The 6,527-nt window shown below is 39.7% G+C and overlaps 1 pseudogene; it reads left to right on the top strand.

Moving 5' to 3' along the window:
- The first annotated feature begins 2,955 nt into the window (after positions 1–2,955).
- LOC117694769 (eukaryotic translation initiation factor 1 pseudogene) lies at positions 2,956–3,450 on the top strand (annotated as a pseudogene).
- The last annotated feature ends 3,077 nt before the right edge of the window (positions 3,451–6,527 follow it).

Raw genomic sequence — 6,527 nt, 5'->3', positions numbered from 1 at the left:
ACAAGTCCACCTTCCAGCCGGTGTCTTCTGCCAGGGCAGATTGTCACCTTGTCTGCTGCCCGAAGACACCACAGCCTGAAGGCATCCCAGGAGTTCCACTGCACGAAGGACAACTGGTAAAGGACCCACCCGAGGTTCCCCAGCCACAGGGAGTCCAGTGGACTTGGGACTCATCACCTCCACAGAACCCCTGTCCCCCTGCCCCAAATTCCATTCCCCTTCCTGCCAGTGCCTTCTGCTACGACAGATAGACAGTTTGTCTGCTTCCCTGAAGACACCACAGCCTGAAGTCATCCCAGGAGTTCCACTGCATGCAGGGCAACTGGGCAACAGTCCACACAATCTGAAGGCCTCTCTGGAGAACGACTACACACAAAGTAACAGCTTTACTGCTTCTCTGAAGGCCTCTCAAAGGCCTTGCAGAAGAGCCACTGCATCCAGGGCAACGAGTTACCAGCGTACATGCCTCTCTGAAGACTCCACAGTCTGACAGCCTTACAAGAGGTCTGCTACAGCCAGGGCCGCAGGCCTACCAGGAGACCTGAAGCAACCCAGGGAAACAAGAGTCAGGCTCCAGACAGAGTCACCCAGACCAGCAAACACCAGGGATAATCAGATGGGGAGAGTCAAGCACAAGACCATAAGCAACAAAAGCTAATATACTTTAGCATCATCAGAACCCAGTTCTCCCACCACAGCTAGCCCTGGATACACCAACATACCAGAAAATCAGAAAGCTGATCTAAAATGCCACCAGCATATGCACCAGCTGATATGAGGTCCACAACACATATACAGCAACAACACATATATAGCAGAGAACTATCTGGTCTGGACTCAGTCAGAGAAGATGCACCGAGCCCTCAAGAGACTTGGAGCCCCAGGGAGTGGGGAGGTCTGGTAGGGTGGAAATATCCTCTTGGAGAAGGGGGAGGAGGTATGGGATGTGGATCAGAGTGAACCGGATGGGGATAAAGTTCAAGTTCAGACTGAAAAAAAAAAAGAATTAAAGAATAAAGAAAAAAGAAAAAAATGAGATTTTTGACAAAATAAAAGAGAAACCCAGCAGTATCCTGAAACAAAAGTATGTTTTATCAGAGAGAGAGAGAGAGAGAGAGAGAGAGAGAGAGAGAGAGCGAGAGAGAGAGCTATCAGTGGTCTTTATACCAACTATAGTTCCTATTGTGGTTTTGTGAGGATTTTTTTGTGTAAGTTAATGTTTGAATTTTCCAAAAAGCATTTTTTCTTTTTGCTAATAATTCTCTTTGGCTTTAGAAATTAAGCCATACGAAGAACCAATGGGAATGCTTTACTCAAGACATTCTGCATGCTAGGACTAAGATATGAAAGATTGGCTTACCATGATAACTGACATCAAGATCTTAGGTCTTTATGGATGTCGGCCCCTAGGAATTTGGTGGATGCTCTAGTAATTTGGAGAAATGGAGAAGATGCTGTTATCTTTGTAAGAGTTTTAACCTGAACTAAGGGAAGGACTCTGAAGCCTAGAAGGATTTGTAGTAGAAAACAATGGAGGGCTATTTTAAGTTTTTGGAAATATCAATCTGTAATTTGAATATATTAGACTAAACATTCCATTAATGATGACATGATCATTTTGGTTTTTTTACTTATTTACTCCCTAATATGGATGAGACTCTCATGTCCATCTCCACTGCCATACAAACAAACCTTGTTGGTGCCTATGCATTGTACAAACATTTGGAAAGTGGAAACAAGAAGATCTGAAGTTCCAGGTTATCATTCAAACCATGTCTGAAGCCAGTGTGGGCTTCCTGAGACCTAGGATCTTAAACCCCAAAGTATTCCTCATGGTCAATGAATAACAGTCTCCATGGTCATAATACCTAGTCCAAAGCCAAGTAATAAAAAGACCTCCTTAAAAAGGTCCTTAAAAAGACCTCCTTAGAAACTAGTGATTACCTACTACAATTTTTCTGTTTATCCAGAAAATACACAGGGAATTTCTTTCAGTGCTGTTTCATTGTCTTTACTGTAGAAGTCTGGTAAGCTTTTATTAAATTTATTCAAAAGAGTCTTATTTATCAATGGAAAGAGTTTTACTTTTTCTCTTCCAATATGAATAATGTAAAATTTTGTCCCCTGGCATAATGGCCAGGCTAGAACCTCCAGTCTAACGTCTTCATCTGGCTCTAACTGGGAAATGGTTTCATTCCTTCCCTGTTAGCTGGAAGTTGTCCACAGGTGTTCTTCTTAAAGTTGTGATTGTTTCTTCCTAGCCTTAATAAAATTGTTTCTTTTTTAAATCATAAAAAATTTGTAAAATGCTGTTTGGAAATAGAGAAGCACATGCTTATAGTTGTTGTTTTCTAAACTCACATAATTTGGTTGCATACATTTCTTTGTAGAATTCTAAAAATAAATCTACATGTCTTTTATCCTTTGTTAATATGGCACATTACATTGATGTTCTTCTTTCATATGTGGAAACTACAGTGTTAAAATCCCTTTTAATTTTTTTATATTATAATTACACCATTTCTCCATTCCCTTTCCTCCCATGAAACCCTCCCTAGATATACCCTTCTTACTCTATTTCAGATTCTCAAGGTTTGCATTTCAACATTTATTGGTCCTTAATAGAATGGGCAACAAGGCAACAATCCAGGAGGCCAGGCCCACTGATGTGAGAACTTAGTGACTAGAGGTCCTCTGGGTCCCTACTGAGGGTATGAGCAGCAGCAACACTGAAATCATTGTCCGAAGGAGGCTTTCTGTTTTTAAAATTTATATAACTAACATCTTCATTTCCAGCATCTCTATGTTTTTTTCCTTAAAATATTTCTATCTCACCCAGTCACTGAGCCACTGACAAGGACTCAGCCCCCTTGCTTCTGGAAGCTCCATCCCCCTTGCCCACCTTCTCCTGTGACCTCTTTCCACAGGCCATTTCCACTCAAGAAAAGGAATTGTATGTCCACTATCCAGAACCTCCACTGTTTCCATCCCTTTGCTGATGCAAGTAAGGTAATGACCTGCTTCCTGCTGGCACTGAGGATTTTATTCATATAAGAATTCAACAGAGAAACTGCAGGAAGACCCTTACAACTGTCCAAGGGATCGCTGATGATTACAGAAGAAAAAAACATAGTGAAATTTAAGAAGAAATTTGCCTGTAGTTGAGCATCCAGAATATGGAGAAGTAATTCAGCTACATGGTGACCAGCGCAAGAACATATGCCAGTTCCTGATAGAGATTGGACTGGCTAAGGACAATCAGCTGAAGGTTCATGGGTTTTAAGTGCTTGTGGCTCTCTGAAGCTTAAGTGAGGATTTCCTTGCAATGAGTAGAATTTCCCTTCTGTCCCTTGTCACAAGTTTAAAAACGTCACAGCTTGTATAATGTAATCACTTGGGGTCCGCTTTTAACTTGGACTAGTGTAACTCCTTCATGCAATAAACTGAAAAGAGTCATGAAAATATTTCTATCTCTTGGTTGTATAACTTTATATTCTGTGTGCTCTTTCTACTTTCATTTACCATTTATATTCTTTTGGATCTCATTGAGTTTTAAAGTTTTTATTCTTTGACTACTTCTTACATGTATGCAATATATCTTTTTAAAATTGTATTAATTCAGTGAGAATTTTGTACAATGTATTTTGATCTTATTTGTCACCAACTCCCACTAACTCTACCAAGACACACCCCATTTCCTTAACCATCCATTATTTTACATTTCTGTTTTTTAAACAGACCATCAACCTTGAAAATTAGGTGTTTCTGGTATAGAATCTTCTAATGAAGCAAAGTCTACTAATCAGGAGTCACTCTCTTAAAAGAAACAGACCCTCCCTTCCCTAAAATTAGGTTTATAGGTCTGTGATTATAGGTGAGGGTTCACAAACCGTATTTTCTGCTTCATGTTAGAATGCTGCCTGCCTTCGTCTTATGCAGGTGTTGTTCAGGCAACCAAAGCTTTTGTGAGCTCTTGAATCCTGTAATGTCTAGAAGACAGTGTGTTGTTTGTTTCTTTATTTGGGTTTTTTTTGCCAGTTCATTCTTACCTCTGGCTCTTACAATCTTTCTGAATCTTCTTCTGAGATGATCCCTGCGCATGTGTGATATAAATATCCCTTTTGTAGCTGAGGACTCCTCTGGCATTAATTTTCTGCATTGGACAAATTATGTTTCTTCACTAACCTCTGTCTATTACACAAAGAAACTTCTTTGCTAAGTAAGGTCTGAGAGATGCAATAATCTACAGATAGAGATATACATTTAGGAGGCAGTTTGATCCTATGTCAATTTAGCGAGAATATAGTAGTAGGTTTGCCTCTGGGGCTTGTGAGCTTCCTACTGTGAGTTCATGGCCACATTTACAGTGTCAAGCATGTAGTTTTTCCTGTGGAATGGACCTTAAGTGGAAGAAGAAAGTGGTTGGTTACTCCTATAGCATTCATACTCCATTTCGTCCATGGATCTATCTTGCAACACTGGTCATTACTTTAGTTTGGAGTTCACAGCTTGGTAAGACAGCTGGTGATTTCCCCTCCTACTAGTTTACATAGCATCTTCCAGTACTAGCCAGCAGGGAGGGAACTTCCTGGTCAGTAACAATTTAATTTTTTCATTTCCTATAGTGTCCTTAGCATTATTGTTCTACCATCAAGCTGTGGTGGGTGACCAAGAGCAATGTCAACAGCTTGTATTCCTTTTTTGGGGGGGGGGCTTCACTTCTGACCAACAACTTTAAGGGACACATCTCACAATTAACTTTGGGCTTTTTTAAATTTGGCAACATATTGCTTCTGGAATGAACACAATCCTTGTGTACAGTGACCCCAATTAAATTCTTTTAGGACTATATATTATACAGTAGAATTTCATATGGAGTTTCCCAGATATCTTTAGGAATATCTATCCCCTTCTTTCAGAGCACCATCTACTACATTTCTCATCACCTGTTCTTGTTGGCTCTTTTGATGCTATGACAAAACACTGACCCAAAAATCATCTTAGAGGAGGAAAGTTTCCATTTGGTTTATCATTAAGAAAAGTCAAAGGAGGAACTCAACGCAGGAACGTGGAGGTAGGAACCAACAGCAGAGACCACAGAGGAATGCAGCCTACTTGCTTGATTTCCAAGGGTTTTTTTTTTTACCTTGCCTTCTTCACAACTTAGGACCTCCTTCTTTACAACATAGGACCACTTTCTCAGGGGTGGCACTATCCATGGTGGGCTGTACCCTTCTACATCAGTCAAATGTAGAAAATCTCCCCACAAACTTTCCACAGCCCACTTTGGTTGAAGCAATTCTTTAGTTGTGATTACCTCATAATGACAAAAATAACCACCACTACTCAATTTTCATGTTCTCTTTTATGTTTTTAACTCACTGAGTATAAAGGACGCAGCTCATATGCAAATATATGAGATTGTTCACTGAAACACAGGTCACCTACCAAGGGTCATAAATCTGAAAAAATTACTTGTCCTTATTCAACAGATATCAATTACCAATAGCTAGGTGTGGGACCTGATGAGCTTCCCACTTACCCAAGGTTCAGGGAACACAGAGAACAAGGGGGGCAGAATGATCATTGAGCGTTTTTATAATTGTAATTTAAATATTTATCAATAATTTTGCCCCAAATTATATTCTTAAAATCTATTGTTAGAAAATAATTATTTATAAAACATCATAGTCTCTTGGCTCTACCCTGCCATATTGCTATTATTATTTTAAGATTTGAACATTTGATGAATCTTGTATCTCCACTAATTTTATTAGGGTGTCATTCTGTGTGTGTGTGTGTGTGTGTGTGTGTGTGTGTGTGTGTGTGTGAAAGAGAGAGAGAGAGAAGGAGGGAGGGAGAGAGGGAGGGAAGGAGAGAGAAAAGGGGAAGAAGAATCTAATTATGTAGCCCTAGTGGCCTGAAACTCATTATGTTCAAATGTATAATATTTACCAGACTGCCCTTGAACATACAAATATATGTGCTTCTGCCACCCTGGTGCTGGTTTAAAGGTGTACACTTTCCTGCTTCACTCCAGGACAATTTTCTTAATTTGTGATTTTATCCTGTAGACATGTCTTAACATTTTGGTTATTCAGTGTTGACATTGGATTCTTTATTTGGTTATTCAGTCTCTCCATGGATTCTTTAAATGCTGGTAAGTAATTGGACACAGAGATTATTAATAAATTCAGAAATAATCATGTCTCTGTGGGTCATTTAAGGTTGGGGCCCTAGCAGCTTTAGCAGAATGGTTTAGACAACAACGAGTGGATGAAACTCATTACTTTGATACTTTTATAGGTTTTTTTCAGTCACAGTTTATGTTGCCCCAACTAATGAAAGGGTCTGTTACATTGCACCACTCAGAAGTGTTATTGGGGCACATATTCTCTGACTAGTCACTGGTATGGATTCAGATACTGCACAGAGGATGTGACAATAGGAATTGAAACATTTTTATATTGTCCTCCACTCTATTGTAGCAGTAGTTTATGGTTAAACCGGTTGTAGATGTGATAGCA

The sequence above is a fragment of the Arvicanthis niloticus genome, chromosome X (genome assembly GCF_011762505.2).
Source record: "Arvicanthis niloticus isolate mArvNil1 chromosome X, mArvNil1.pat.X, whole genome shotgun sequence".
Taxonomy (NCBI): Eukaryota; Metazoa; Chordata; class Mammalia; order Rodentia; family Muridae; genus Arvicanthis; species Arvicanthis niloticus.
The sequence above is the reverse complement of the archived record's forward strand: the minus strand, read 5'-3'. Positions and strand labels throughout refer to the sequence as shown.